At 32.1% G+C, this 17,266-nt stretch overlaps 1 protein-coding gene across 1 annotated transcript in view; it reads right to left on the bottom strand.

Moving 5' to 3' along the window:
* The window catches only part of LOC108906657 (protein toll), a 55,454-nt gene extending 38,188 nt beyond the window's left edge, over positions 1 to 17,266 (bottom strand). The window contains exon 1 of the mRNA XM_018709972.2: positions 16,966 to 17,266. The gene's annotated coding sequence lies outside the window, so the exon portion shown is untranslated. The remainder of the gene's footprint in view (positions 1 to 16,965) is intronic.

The raw sequence follows: 17,266 nt of genomic DNA, 5'->3' as shown, positions 1-17,266 counted from the left end.
TGAATAGAATCAAATGTTTATACTGATATGAGTGATACGTCTAATCGATTTTATTTAATTGAGTTTATTTTGGAAAAACAAATATATACTCCTATATACAGATCAAAGCATAATTTAATGTAAAAATTAACTGAAACTTTTGCTGGCCAAAACAAAGCAATTAACCGAAAACACTTCTTTAAAAGATACAGGATATTAAACAACATATTTCAAGGGTCATAGAAGCTCATACTATATCTCATATAGACAAGGCGAAAACCTCGCATTCGTGGGAGAAATTTTCCGACTCGATTTTTTTGCATATTCAGATTCGTAAGATGTTCCTTAACATGAATCAAGAAGATGCCGGCCGGAAATCTGGTGCCCATTTGTTTAAACAAACTTTTTTAAACAAATTGTAAAAATTGGTTTTTACACTTACACTTTTTTTAGATTTTTTGGCACATTATAAACAAAAAACAAAAGTGATTATTACAATTTGTTTAAAAAAGTTTGTTTAAACAAATGGGCACCAGATTTCCGGCCGGCATCATCTTGATTCATGTTAAGGAACATCTCACGAATCTGAATATGCAACAAAATCGAGTCGGAAAATTTCTGCCACGAATGCGAGGTTTTCGCCTTGTCTAATACCATAATTTGCATTAATAGACACACCCCAAATGGTTTACTCTGTTTACAGTTTTCGGACACACTTCTCATCAAGTTTATTAAATAATTCTATGGAATAAATCTAAGTTTATAGAATTTTCTCATCATAAGGTAATCTGTAGTATTATCTAGAATACGAAAACATCAATTATATGATGATGTGAGAAGTCACATAATATAGAAGTTTAATATTCTTTAGTTGAAAAGAAAATTTGAATTCAAATAGATAACATTACTTTGATCTTTGCCCAACAATATCCAGAATAAAAATTACTATTATTTAGTTGTTTTTTACTTTACTTTTAGTTGCCTCAAAATAAAATGCAAAAATTTTAAAGATTGAATGATATTTTGAAACGACAATGCCAATAGTGTCGATCTGTAATCAGTCTATACGAGGTCTGTTCAGGAAATAACCAAACTTCTTTTTTTAAACATTATTATTAATTTTATGCATTATTGATCCTTGTATCCTTTAAAGTACTCTCCTCCACTGATTTTAAGTCTGGCGAGTAAGCACGATGAGAGAGGATAGTAATCTGATTTTTGGCACAAAACTAACGAACTAGCAAAGCTGAGTGTGCGAGCGCATTGTTATGATTGTGATGAGTTGTATTGCGTTTGCCAATCAAGGTTTTCGTCTCCCGATATGATCCTTTAAGTAAATGTTCCATCGACTTTGGAGTTGCGGACAAACGTCCACACGATTTTCTTTCTGTTCTGTCATCAAACGAGGAATAAATTTTGCTGCAACTCGATGCATGTTCAATTTTTTAGTCAGAATTTCATGACATAGCCCAATTGAGATGCTAACCTCTTCTGCAATTTCTCTGACAGTCTATCTGCGATTTGCACGCACCAGATCTTTGACATTCTGAACGCGAGTCATCACTTGAAGTCGAAGTCCTTCCTTGTCGACGATTATATTCAATTGACTGACGATCACTCTCAAATCGTGAAATTCGTAATATTGCGTACGATCAGAGCATCGTATCTGACAGCTTCGCAATACTGCCAACCACTAAATACCTCCATTTGGGCATAATTCAAAATGTTTGATTATTTTCTGAACAGACCACGTATATATTAATATGAATTATTATTTTTACTTATCCAACATATTACCCTTCCGCTAATAATGAAGAATGTATAATTAAAAAAAGAATGATTGAGTTGAAATGACTTGTATGTTGTCTATGGAATTATACAACTTCTCTTGATGACAATTTAGGGGAATTTTAAAATTAATTTGAGTGAAGCTAAATACCTGTAAACTAAAATTATAAATTAACTAAAAATACGATATAGTACTGTTAAGTAATTAATTAAGTAGTATTGATAAGGTCAATGAAAACGGTCAAGATTTTTTTTACCAATCGCAATAAACAAGTATGGAAGTTCTCAACCTTTTCGACCTCTACAGAAACTTGCACGGTGAGTGGAACATAACATAAGGAGATAAAGAGAACTTAGAATTAATGACGTTGAAACCAGAATTACTGGATCTACAACATAGACGAGTCTCTTGTGGGTTTCATATTTTGCATTATCATCGCGATCACCTTTAAAAAAATTACTCGTATTTGCATATTACTAGTGGGACGAACATTTCTTCTACAACCGAGTAAGGATGTGATATTTTCCAAAACAAAAACTGTTAACAAGTTTATTTGTTTATAAATATTTAAGTTTTCTTTAGATTTGTTTAAATATTGTATTTATTTGGTTTAATCGAAGTAGAAAGCGTAAAGGTCGTTTATGAATTAAGTACAAATAGAAAATTGCTTAATTAGATATATTTGTAGTTAATCACGTATTCGCATCTCGTATAAACAAAACAATCGTACACATTCTGAATTCAAATTATCGAGTCTTATACAGTGTTTAAATGACAAATATCTTATGACGAGACATTCATATCAATAGTTTAACAAAAAGTACGCGGATTTAAGTTTTAAGTTACTTTTAAATTCTTTTAAAAGGTCTACAGCATACAAAATTCACCAAGGAAAAAGTAACAAAGTTGATTTAAAAAAAATGTGTCTTACATGTCAAGTAAATAAAACACAGGGTAATTTGATGTCTATTAAAAAAAAAAAACGACTGGAAGGTACACAAAGAAGATTTTGCTGAATGGATGTTTTCTATATATACTTCTAACATCTATTAAGAAAATAAATTTATTGTAAACTTGACTGACGGCAGATTTCTGTTTTATTATTTGAACCTTTTTCTTAAAAATCATAGAAACATCTTATAACTACTGTACCTTCCTTCCAAAACATATTGTTTGTGCAAATGAGCTAATTGGCACCATTATTTTCCTGAAATATAAAGCAATTGTTGCGTCATCTTCATTTATAAGAAAAATCAAAAACATTCTGCTATACGTATTTTCCGCACCAAATTGTTCGAAAGTTTGTAGTTTTTGCCAAATTTGGACGATTACAACAAAAAATTAACTTAAAACGCTTATTTGGAGACGTTTAACTTGACTGGATAAATATTGAAAGAAAACTGGGAACGCCAATATGGCCATACATCAATATTTTTTTTTAATGAGATTAAGTTTAAATTGTGCTAATTAGAAAATAAAAGTCTAATTTGCAAACATAGGATCTACAGAGAGATTACCACACATTTTTAAGGATAGATTTTTTAGTAAAGACAAACAAAAACCTTTATTTTTTTTATTTATTTGTACATTTTTTATTTTTTTATTATTAGTTATTTTACTCGAGTCAAAAAAGTAAAAAAAAAATAAAAAATATTTTTTTATTTTTTTAATAGTTTATTAACGANTTTATTATTTGAACCTTTTTCTTAAAAATCATAGAAACATCTTATAACTACTGTACCTTCCTTCCAAAACATATTGTTTGTGCAAATGAGCTAATTGGCACCATTATTTTCCTGAAATATAAAGCAATTGTTGCGTCATCTTCATTTATAAGAAAAATCAAAAACATTCTGCTATACGTATTTTCCGCACCAAATTGTTCGAAAGTTTGTAGTTTTTGCCAAATTTGGACGATTACAACAAAAAATTAACTTAAAACGCTTATTTGGAGACGTTTAACTTGACTGGATAAATATTGAAAGAAAACTGGGAACGCCAATATGGCCATACATCAATATTTTTTTTTAATGAGATTAAGTTTAAATTGTGCTAATTAGAAAATAAAAGTCTAATTTGCAAACATAGGATCTACAGAGAGATTACCACACATTTTTAAGGATAGATTTTTTAGTAAAGACAAACAAAAACCTTTATTTTTTTTATTTATTTGTACATTTTTTATTTTTTTATTATTAGTTATTTTACTCGAGTCAAAAAAGTAAAAAAAAAATAAAAAATATTTTTTTATTTTTTTAATAGTTTATTAACGATTTTTTGCATAAAATTTTTCTTTTAAATTTTTTAAATAAGCCATTTCGATGGGAAATTCAATTCTCTACAAAATTTTTCCTATGAACTATAGCGAAATTTTGCTTCGTTTTCGAGCTAGAATTAAAAAACTGATAGGGGTGCATTTTCACCCCTATCTCCAATCTCCACCCTCTAATTTAATAGCACTCCGGGTTTTTTCATCTAAAATTACTCTTTGAAGATTCATGCAATAAAATAGCTTGAACGTCATAGTTCCCTTTAACCCTGTTTTTTTTATACAGGATGGCCCATCAAAAAGGTACTGCGACATTCTTTGGCTCAAAAGACAATTTGACTTAACTTTCATTAAGAAAAAATATCTGGTTCCTCTGCTATTGACTGTCAAAGTTCTTGAAAAAAATATGTTTTTTGCAATATCTGGAGAATATTACGATGGATTTTAATGAAACTTGCTGTGGACTTGTTCCTAAGTAAAACTCATGTTTTGATGAAGTAACCGCGTTCATCTGCCTTGGGCTAGTGGTAAATTCTTGAGTGTCTTGGTACAAGAATTACTAGAACTTTTTATTTGGTCGCTGGAATTAATTCATTTTATTTTTATTGATGCATCAGTCCTTTTGCGAGATTTTCGTGCTCTTGGTAAAATTTTGTAGCATTCATAGTTTTTACGCAAATTTTTTTTTTCTATTTTAGATAATCATTATCACTACTACTCAAGTACAACAACTACTCACTACAATTACTACTATCGTAGTAAGCGATGATGTCACTTTATAATAAATGAATTGTCAATCAATTCGTTTCGAATGGCGTTTTCTAATGAAGAAATGACCGACTGATCGGTCTTAGGGTTTTGCGAAGACAACTTGGGTGTGAGTGTACGCGTCTACGCGGCGCGATACACAAATCGACGGGTTCCAAATTCCAAATTACCGATTTACATGGATTGAAAAGAGTTTGTGGGAGACTGGGCAATTTGGTGCTCGAACCGTTGACTGTGTGGGTCGTCCTCAAGTACGAAATGCAACAGTTGAGGGAGACGTTTTAAATAGGGTCGCTGAAGATTCAAATATCAGTACTCGCCGTCTGACAGTGGAATTTGGCGCACCAAAAAGTACAATTAATCGCATCATAAGACAGCAGCTTTTCCATCCTTATCATGTGACGTCTATTCAGGAGCTTTTACTATACCATTTTGAGAGAAGACTTCAATTTCGCTCCTTTATTTAAGGAGCGTCGGCACGCGATCCAAATTTCACCAGAATTTTATTCACCATTACGTAGAAGAAATCCCTCATGCGAGGCGTATTAAGCACTTTCAGGTGGAATTTTCAATAAATGTTTGGGCCGGGATAATCGGTGACATCCTTCTGGGCCCTTATGTCATGCCGCGCCGCTTGAATAGCGAAAATTATTTCAATTTTCTAACGAATACTTTTCCGGTTCTAATGGAAGATGTTCCTCTCGATCTTCGTGCTCAGATATGGTTCATGCACGATGGTGCTCCTCTGCAGTTTAGTGCAAATGTAACTGCACTTTCCCACACAAGTAGATCGGAAAAAGAGGGAGAGATGTTTCTGTCGAGTGGCCCCCCCAGGTCCCCCAACTTAACGTTGTTACATTTTTTTCTATGGGGAGCCTTGAAGAATAAAGTGTACGCTACTCCTGTGGAATCCCAGGAAGAATTATTGCGTATGATTCGAAACGAGGCGGACGTAATACGGAAAGATCCAAAAATGTTGAGGATGGCTCAATTCAATTTCAATCAAAGGATCCAGCTATGCATCCAGGAAAATGGGGGGCATATCGAACACTTGTAATTCCACCATCATCTATCGTATCTATGTAACAATCGTCCAGTTTCAATAAAGAGAATTATGTCTTTGGCAATTATTATTAGAAAAAGCTGCTTCTTGTAAAAGGGCAGATTTACTGCGATACATTTAAAATTATTAAATCGCAACGAAATAGGAAACATTTTTTTGCGTAAAACCGATTAATGCTACAAGATTTCACCAAGATACTTATTACGATAGTAATGATTGTAGTGAGTATTTGTTGTACTTGAGTATTAGTGATAATGATTGTCTGAAAAAAAAATTTTGCGTAAAAACTATGAATGCTACAAGATTTTACCAAGAGCACGAAAATCTCTAAAAAGGAAATGCATCAACAAAAATAAAATGAATTAATTCCAGCGACAAAATAAAAAGTTCTGGTAATTCTTGTACCAAGACACTCATGAATTTACCACTAGCCCAAGGCAGATGGACGCGGTTGCTTCATCAAAACATGAGTTTTACTTAGGAACAAGTCCACAGCAAGTATCATTAAAATCCATCCTAACATTCTCCAGATATTACAAAAAACATATTTTTTTTTCAAGAACTTTGACAGTCAATAGCAGAGGAGCCAGACATTTTTTCTTAATGATAGTTAGGTCAAATGGTCTTCTTTTGAGCTAAAGAATATCGCAGTACCTTTTTGATCATGTGCTTATGGGACACCCTGTATAATCAATAGCCTAATTAGGATACATTAGGATGAGGTGTTTTAAACGCAACATTTTGAAAAATTAAAGATTCTTTTTTATTATAAATTAATTATGACGAGTACTTTTTCCATTGAGAAATCGGATACATCCATGGCACACTTATACTCCGCGGTAGAAATTATAGAGAGTGACTCATCGCTAGCTTTTGGACTAGTAAGGGGGATGAAGCGTGCCGGGAACGAAAATCCATTGGCGTGTCTGCGTAAAAGGCAACAAGATATAGAAAATATTGAAAAAAAAATAAAACAACACATCTAATATTTTTTACAGTTTGCTATAACCGGCACTTTGATCCATTTTAATTATTACAGCATTTTAAAACGTCCAAGTTGTGTTTTTTTCATTTATAAATTTATTATAGCCATGGAAGTAGACCTCTCGTCTACGTTTATGCTATGACTTTTAACAGGACGGGTAAATCAAGTCCGTTTACACCCACTAAAAAAGCATTTCCCTATTCACTACCAAGTGCAAAAGACAGAGATAGAAAATAGATCGACGTTCAGTGTAACTCAGTCTATACACGATTATAGAATCTATCGATGTGCGTAGCGAGCGACACAAAGATAAATAATATTGAACCGTATAAAAATCATTTTATATTTTATACGCATTCTGGTAATAGTGTTTTTATATTATGTCTGAGTCACTCTCTATGATTTCGACCGCGGAGTATAGGTTATCTTATTTTAAAAGATGTACTTTTTATTTTATAATAAAAAAAAGCGAAAGTTATAGAAAAGTATCACGCGGGCCACTGGATTCTATTACAAAATACATCTTTTCATAGAAATAAAAAAAATCACAATAAAGTCAAAATAAAATATACGGTTCAACCGGTGGTAGTGTGTTACAAGTCTAAGCTTCCTTGATGAAAATACAGTCCGTACGATATTTGTTGAAACAGAATTCCAAGAAGACCCCTGCATGACTTTCTTGGAATTAACTGCATTCGACACCCGAGGTAGAAAGACATTGGCGGTAAATTGTTACAGTGGTTCCGATAACAGAACTTTATTGCCTTATTCTTTTCTTGGAATTCTATCTCAACAAATATTATACGGACTTTAGGTTTTTACACGTGTACATTCTGCGAAAAAATCACGATACATAAAATTCTAATTTATTTAATTTTATTTTTAACGCTTATTTCCACGCCATAAATGTTAAAAACCGAACATGTGGACAGTAGAAATAAAACGAAGTGAAAAACTTCATGAGCATTCGGACAATTAAAATAATTTAATCGATATGATAGAAATTTAGTTTTATTGGTTTCGGATAACCATAATCATTGTATTACATATTTATTATTATTATTATTATTATATTAGATAGGCATTAGAATATTTGTGAAAGAAACTCACCTCCCTCCAGAAATAAAAGGATGGTTACGAATCCATTGCCAAGAATATACCTGTCCAGAATTCAACGAACTATACTTACATATAGCCAAGATTAATTAACATTTAGCAGAATTTGTATTTCAGAAAACCACAGATCCGTCAAAGTTTTATGGTACTTCACCTTTTACTACTTACCATTAAAAATCTTAATTCGCGTAATTACTTCTACTAATATTTACTTGTATCTTAATATGCATAAGTAAAGATAGTCAGTAGGTAATAATAGAGATCAGCATGCCCATCCGTGCAAAACAGTGGTTATATATTTAAAGTGGTTTTATTTACGACAGGATCAGGGCATTCCCATTTTTTGGGGACTGGTCGTAATAAAAATTGATAATCATCTCCAATTATTAGAAATATATTTAAATTAGGTAGACCAGGCAATAAAACGTACTAATAATGAAACAAAATAGAGGTCTACTAAAGGATAAATGTAGTTATTTATTTGCAGTAAAGTGTAAATTGTTTAAAAGAAGCACATATTGCATGCTAAAAATATTATTTGTTCATTAGATCTGTTGTATGTATCAGCACTAACTAGTGTTATAAACACATATATGCAGGTATTTATAAGAGATATTAATATGTTATTGGGATTTCTATTTCATAATTATTTAGTTTTAAATATGCAACAGTAATATCCAGAATTACCCATCAGTAGCACGGTAGTTACGAGGTTTTTTGAAAAAATAACCGAACTTTTTGAAGTACGCAATAAAACGATATTTAGTGATATGCAATTGACAGCATTGGGTTGCGCATAACTTTCACAGAAAGGTTTCAACTTTTGAAACAAGCTTACGGAGATGATGCTACGGGTCATACGTTTTCACGATTTAAAAGTTTTGGAAAGACTTCGGCTTCAACTGATGACTCCCACGTTCAAATAGTCAAGATCTGGTGCGTGCAAAGCGCCGATGACTGTCAGAGAAATTGCAGAAGAGGTTAGCATCTCAATTGGACCATGCCATGAAATTTTGACTGAAAAAACGATATTGCGACAAAAGTTCAATCATAACAATGGATTGGCAAAGGATCTCCACGCCCCAAGAAAGCACGTCAGTCTCAATCCAATGTCCATTGTTTTTTCGACTTTAATGGAATTATGTACTTTGAATTCTTGCAAGTGAAACAGTCAACCATGAAAGCATTCTACAGTGGTTACGTGAAAAAAAAACCGAAAAAAGAGACCAGAGCTGTGACGAGACAACTCGGCTTTGTCAATTCGTCAGTTTTGTGCCAAAAATTAGATTACTGTCCTCCCTCAATCTCCTCACTCGCCAGACCTAGCTCCATGCGATTTTTTCTTATTTCCAAAATTAAAATCAATTGAGGCAAAAATGAACCAAATTAGATCAAATTACCTTAGTACAGATAATTTTGTCATTTTTTAAGAATTGCAATGAAATTTCATATGGGAGATTTCCTCCATAATATAGAGGTCGCTAAGAACGTCTTAAACAGTCTTCTGTTTTTTGCCATAGTTTATTTGTTAGTAGAGATTCCGAGAAAACGAGGATGTTCTTGGAACTGCCACTTAATTTATTTAAAAAAAATACATACGTTGCATATCATTGTAACGCATTGTTCCAAAGAAAAATTTATTTCAATATTTCGCTGCAGTCATTAGTTCGGGACAGTAGCGTTTGGGAATATTCCAATTCTAATGTAATTAAATTTCACTCTTGTGCTAAATTTGCAACTAAATTAAATATTTTTTACGATTCAGATATAACTGTTTGAATGTAGTACTGTAAAATTGAATGACATGGCATTAAATTCTATAAATGTTAACTTTTCAGTTGGAGTAAATTGGCCTAAATCGTAAAAAGCATTTACTTAATTTGCAAATTAGCAAAAAATGTGAGATTGATTGATGATTGATTTAAAAAACTGATATCCAACAAAAAATGTATTGCAAAAAACAAAATATTGCTTATGGTGTTATCAGCAAACTCATATTTTATAAAAATTTGCCTATATTAACATTCAACTAGCCCAAAAAATATTTCTTATCAAATTTCATTGCTTGTTATCTTACAAGTCGGTCGATAGCCGCACGGTGTTAAGGTATTTAAATCGATGTGTGCTATCTGCCCGGGTTTCGAATCCCGCGGCCGGTAGACCGTAGATTAGCTATGCTTGTACGGAGGATTGGCACCCTCTGTGCAGGTATGGTAGGGTGGAAGAATGTTGGCTTGGGTCAATGTGAGATATTGACACCGGTTGGCATTTGACCACCCCCCTAATTAATGAGGTTTTCCAGGTTTCCCTCATTCCTGCACTGAATGGTGGTTAGGGCCTACCAACATAAGTCGTTCCTGGGCGCAAATGCGGCCTGCGTAATAATAATATGCCGCCTCCTCTCCCGCACAAGTCTCCGACTTCTGGGCTAATTCTCGTAGTTAGAATGAGGAGTAGAGATATTATTATTATTATTATTATTATTATTATAAAATAATTAAATAAAAATATTTCTTTCGAACGCCAATAACTTTTTAAAAAAATATACAAAGGTTACTTGATATCAATCGATTTATTTTCACTCAACGAAACTCCCACTTGTTACCATATATCCTATAAAGACTAGGCACAGAAATTAAGGGATATTTAAAAAATCCCAAAATTTTGGGTGATTTTAAAAGAACTTGGAGGGATATGGTCGTAGAGAGAATATAAAAAAAGGAAATTGAAGCTTCAAGTATCTAGTTTTCAGAACTGCAATGTAACATTTTTTAGCGTCAACAGTTTTTGAGTTAAGAAAATATAGAGAGATAAGAAAATCAACGGAAAAAAAAATTTGTAAATTTTTGCTTTTTTTAAAAAGGCCTACGAACTTCAAAATTTTTTTTTGTTATTTCATCTTAAAGCTCTTTTAGATAATTTAATTCTCTTCAATTTGAGAGGTTCCGGAGCCTTGTACGATTATTTGTAGCCGAGTTATCGCCGATCAAAGCAAAAAAATCATTTTTGACTTTGGCAATCAATTACTCGGGAAATAATGGCCGTATAGAAAATCCAGGCAGGGTTTTGAAAACTGCAAAGTACTATCTACAAGTCGTAATTATGGGTTTTTGATAAATAATTTATTTTCAGTGAAAATGTTAGTTAGAAAAAAGGTAAAAAATTGCATAATTAGGGACGTTTGAATAACTTGGCATAACTTTGCAAATAATGAATAAACTAAGTATATCAACTGTAACTTTTCAACCTCAAAGTGGCCTAAAGAAACCATGATAATTTCAAAACACTGCGATTTTTTTTCCTAGTGCCCGGGATGTTTAAATTTGTCGTTTTGTTGAAAATGAATGTAATAATTAATTTTTCACTTTTTATTCATTTTTTTAAGTTAAAAATGTTTTTTTAGCAATAATCCATATTTTTTTATCAAAAAACGTTCATGATTCTAAAAAAAATGAAAAAAAAATTGATTGATTTGACGTTACAGATAACAATTTAATATCGTGTATTGCCGCCTCTGTTCCTGATCACCGAGTCTAAGCGGTCTTGCGTATTAATGCATCGCCGGATGTCTCGTTGCGTAATTATTCCTTGCCAAGTTTGTAAAAGAGACTGGGTCAATTGATGGCGATTTTGTAATTACGGATAATCTCGTCGTCATGGACGCCCGAGCATGTCCTAAACATGCCCAATAGGGCTCAAGTCGGGACACATAAGTGGGTGGTTGAGTTACCACATTGTTGGCGTGAAGAAACTTTCTCGTACGTTTTGCGGTATGAAGATGAGCATTATCCTGCATGAGAATGAAACGATTCCTCATGCTTTTACGCATGGGCAGGATTTCGGTGATGTACCTTTCGGCAGTCTATGATGGGAATGATTACCAACTGAGTTCTGGTATTAATGGATACGCTTGCTCATGATTACTCAAAAACTGAAGACGCTAAAGATCTGAAAACTAGACACTTGAAGCTTCAATTTCCTTTTTTTTTAGTCTCTCTACGACCACTTCCCTCCAAGCTCTGAAAATCACACAAAATTCTGGGATTTTTTTAATATCCCTTAATTTCTGTACCTAGTATATTGTATAACATTTTTAACAGGAATTTATTTCTAAATTAAATTGACTTTTCTGGAATACAATTAGCGTTTTCTGCAACAGACATAGAAAAGCGTTGTACGTTTCTTGTTAGGATGCAAACATACTGAAGCACTGCCTCGTCAAGCAACATTTCACACCCCCACCTTAACTAACTTAAATTTATACCCAATTGTCACGTGAAGTGTTAGATACTTAATTAATTAAAAAAGATCTATTTTAAGGGTATATACCTATTCTTCCACAATTAATTAATTATTATTAATTGCCATCTCTTTAAACTAACCACCACATCCTAGCTCTTAACGATATGTATCTTGAAAATTCTCATTTCCTTTTCATAAACCAGATTATTTCAGGCAGTCTTCAATAGTTTTAATATAATAGTAATTTTAATATAATATAATTTTTTTAGTAAGTACATTTTTAATAATTTTTTACCCAATAAAATAATTGATCTTTGTTATAAAGACTATAATATAAAAAGTAAATATCTAGTATGATATACATAGATACTAAGAATAATGAATTATAATCTACTTAGATACCTTTTATTAACCTTTACACAAATTATCTTTGTAAAAAATCTTGAATAGAAGTGATAATATAGAAAAAAAATTATATCTACAACAACTCCGTTCCTTTGAATTTGTAAAAATCTATCAAACGTATAAAAATAATGCAATGCGTTATTCATGGTAAATTTAAATTAACTTTTAACGGTATACCTGTTTTATTATTTGACCAATTCTTCTCCTATTAGTCACTAGTTAATCGTGCAAGATATGTTGGTGACACAACAAAGATTAAAAACAATGAAACTAAACTATAAATTTTATGATTCAGAAAAAATTAATAGCCGACTATAGTACGATCGGTCATAAAGTAAATATTCTACTTCTCTACGTTTTAAATCCATGATATAGGTATTATGACAAATAATTCAAAATGTGATTTTCATTTCAAAGTAAGGTGTTGAAATATCTTCAAAAGAAAATTCCATATTACCTTAATTATCTCGAAAGTAATTGACGTGCAAAATTTTAATTACTATCACAGAAACACAAACCACAAACATAAAAACATTTTCTCAAAAAGAGCATAAAGAAAAGTAAGAAATAGACATAAATCCTGAATTTCGAACACACCATATACAGTATACTGTACAGTGTTATACTTTTCTATGTTCCTGAGGTGATTTAATGTTAAATATTTTAAATTTTTTACATACGTGTCGATTAAAAGTATCATGACCTTCCGGATTGATATACCGTGGTAACCACGCCGTGGTTACAAGTTTATAATTCAGTTCCATAGTCTTAGCTAGAAATCTTTGACCTGCCCTTATTGTTCTCGGACTAGGCTGTGTGGGGGGCTGACCCGCTATCACAACAAAGATGATTCTGCAAAATTTTAGCTACGACTCAGGCCTTAGTCGTTCTTATAGCGAGTTTGTCTCCACAGATTCTACACCGAGAGCTAAATATTCTTAGAGAGTGCAATGCAAGACAGCATAACAATTTGCAAAACCTTTAAATAATATTACGGACCATCAAAGCCTTAAAACCGCTATGTAAATGTATTTGTTATTCTCATATAGTACTTAGAAATAATTAACTTTTAGTACAAATTAAATTAAATAACCCAACTATTACTTAGCTGTTTGCATTTGACTTTACTTCCACTCTAACTCTACATTTTATTTTTTTATTTTCAGTAGTCTGCAAATCTGACTACAAACAAAATGAAAATGGGTTCCAGTAAATAATAACAAAGATTTCTGTCAAATGTTTCTCATGTTGGTTACAACAATAACGAACAGAATTTGTAGTAAATTTACAATCAATTTGATTTCATATAACCTTCGTCCGCAATCAACTAGCACCGAAAAGGAATACCTACTTTGCCGTTTAAATGTTCATTTAGGGATTCCCCGAAAGACTCGATATACCGTAGACATCGTAGACAAGATAGAGAACCTGAAAATCATGTTTCTATAGCTTAGCTTGCATCACTTTCCGATAAAATTCAATTAAAAGATTATATCACATTGTAAATCATTTGAATTGATATGATTATAAGTCGTGGAAATCAGCAGTGTAGATTATTTCGAAATATTGTGTAAAAATGTGTTCAACTCTGAGATATAAAAAATATTCTATAAAATACAATATGTAACACAATGTAACAAAGAAAAAAAGAACACTGAAAATAAGATATTTGGTACATGTTATCTTTCTCTCGCCGAACGTGATTGGCTCACTACTGACCCCCTCCATATATACGTGAAAGGAACAGCTAATCACATTCGGCAAGAGAGAGATAGCACGTACCTTCATAGCGACTACCTCTCTCTTCGCTTTGTAACGTGTCCAGCCATTGGAAGGCTTCCTTCAGCCTTCAGTAGTATATGCTTGAAGATTTTAACTAATATTTAAAGATTACTTAACCATTAAATTCGTAATTTAACAATAAAAAACACAGTTCCACATATTATTTTATCTTGAACGGTTATTTGTAGAAAATAACTTCCAGGAGCTGCGAACCACTTAAGAGGCATTTATGCAGTTGAGTTTATATACATAGTGTTTCATAACAGTATGTCTTTATTCAGGGGGGTGAATCTGCGCATGATTTTAAGTAAAAAAATTCAAATAAACATATATTTGTAAATGCTTCGTTATTATGGTACAGGGTGTTAAAGTTTCAATAATTTTTCTGTTTTTACAAGCTTTTATTTAACTTGCCTTGTTAATATGGATCAATTCTTGCAACTGAATTTTAAAACAGTTATCCCCAACCGATTGAGCTGAAATTTTGCATACATGATTAGTTTGGACGACAATGCATGGTGGCACCAAAATCTTGTTTTAAAAAAAATTAAACCCGAACTTATTTTCTTCCACAGTTTTTGAGATAATTAGCTCAACTTTGGAATGCAGGCTAACATAGATTACCTGCATTATGAATGATTTTCATCAACATTTTTTTTCTCATTGTTGGTAAAGATTATGACAACACGGACGTGTTTTATGAAACATCACTTTATTTACTATAAAAAAAAATATATATGTGCATCTTAAAATGAATTATTCTATAAGAATATATATTTCAGATTTCTATTGTTATTGTCAATTGCAAATATCTAAGTTCTTGAGAACAGTTTAGGCTAATTAAACTTGATTTTTTTGCTGTATTTGTAGCTATATTAAATATTTTTCACGGTTTAAACTAACTTGTTTCTATTCAAATATCAGCCTCTAATGAGATAGCACTTAGATTAGAATGTGGTTTCGCCAAACAGCAATTAAATGCGTATATTTCAACAGATGTTGATTTAAATAAAGCTTGGTCTAAAAGTTAGTAAAGATTGTAAAAAATATTTAACAGCTATAAATTTACTTAATTCTCCGTAATAAATTGAAATGCTGCATTTTTGTGTGGAGCGATGCATTTTACTTCAGGTATTTTTAACGGCACCTATACTTTAGGTATGAAATAAGCATATGACTACCCGAAAAACCTACTTGTACCAAATTTCAATGAAATATTAGTAAAGTAATAGGGTTATCTTATCAAAAATAGGACAAAAAAATTATTTTGAAGGCCCATAACTTCTTAAGGAAGAAAATTGTACTAAGGTAACTTAATTTAAATAAATTTTACTTTCGTTCAAGGTTGATCCTAGGCAGAGGCGGATTGGCTATGCGGGAACTCGGGAGGTTTCCCGATAACCCGCGGTAATATTTTGGGTCAGTCCGCGCTGTAGAAAGATGAAAAATATTTTTCTTTCAAAAAACGGGCCGCTTGATGAATGTTTCCCGGGCCTGTTCATCTAGCCAGTCCGCCTCTGATCCTAGGAGTGCGTAGTCAACGGTTAAACTCGTTTGAGACTCCCCATATCTACAAAGCATAAAACTCAGTTTAAGCCAACCCTGCAATTATTTGTATATTTATAGATACAGGGTGAGCCAAAAATATAGATTAAGTATTTTTAAAGATATAATTCTCATACCTACTTATTTGTTTGTATGTTATACTGATGGAATATCATTTTACGATCATATTTTAATTCGTATTACAAAACAACAAAAAAACATAATAGAAAGCGGCAAATTTTTGTTTTCTGCGTGCACGTGCATCTAGTAAGAATTTTATTATATCTACCTGAAACAACTTTTCCCTGCGAAACTTTCTCTACAGGTCAAGAACACTGTATTTATCTGACAACGAATTTGGTAAATGTTATGTCACTTAATACTTTTGAGTCTTAATATTACTATGTAGGTAAATAAAAGTTGCTGCATAAGTATAACAAACATACTAATTTCGGATTTCTGTAATAAGCTAGGTACATGATAAAAGATACATCTTCGTGGCCTGAGGCAATATATTATTTACTGTAATTAAAATGATTGACGTCATCATGCAGTGACGACTGGATATAATCTTTTTCCATGCAGTTATATACATACGAGTATTTCAGATTTCTAAAATTTTAAGTAAGTAAATGAAAAACGAAGCAATAAATTATTCAGTTCGTGATGTGTTTATCAAGTCATGCTTCCATCAAACAGACCGATTCGCCGAAAATTTAGATTGGCATGTATGTACCTAGAGGCCTAGAGCATTGAAAAATCTTGTTGCGGAAATAGTTATGCAGAAATTGCGCTTTCTAAAAATATGTTGAAGATATCTATATACATGCATCCAAGTGTTTTAACTTTTTTTATTATCGCTTGCTTTCAAACCTATAAATATTACCTAGATATGGTATCGATACCATATAGTCATAAACATTTTACTAATCTCAAATGTTGGGTCAGAAAAACTCATTTGAGCGTTCTTCTACGCAATACAAAATATGAAATAAATTATTAATTTTCATTATACTACTTACATAAATCTTGCCACACCTTTTAGAGCAACAGGAGCGAAATTACTTCTCAGAATTAAACAAATCGTCCATATTGTTATTAGCACAGTTAGTTGTAAATTAAATTGAAAATGCCACCAAACGCGGAACTGCACTAAGGCCTACTTGTCGTACTGTTAGGCACAATACACCAACCGAACAAAAAACATCAGTCAACGTAAACAAAAGCGCGATGAATAAGGCAGTGATAAGAGAAAACATGAATTTTAACGAAACATCTATATCACGCTGCTATCTTCCAACTAAAAAACGAATCATACCGCGA

The sequence above is a fragment of the Anoplophora glabripennis genome, unplaced genomic scaffold (assembly GCF_000390285.2).
Source record: "Anoplophora glabripennis isolate ALB-LARVAE unplaced genomic scaffold, Agla_2.0 scaffold185, whole genome shotgun sequence".
In the NCBI taxonomy this organism is placed as follows: domain Eukaryota; kingdom Metazoa; phylum Arthropoda; class Insecta; order Coleoptera; family Cerambycidae; genus Anoplophora; species Anoplophora glabripennis.
Note: the sequence above shows the minus strand (reverse complement) of the source record. Positions and strands in the feature narration are given on the sequence as shown.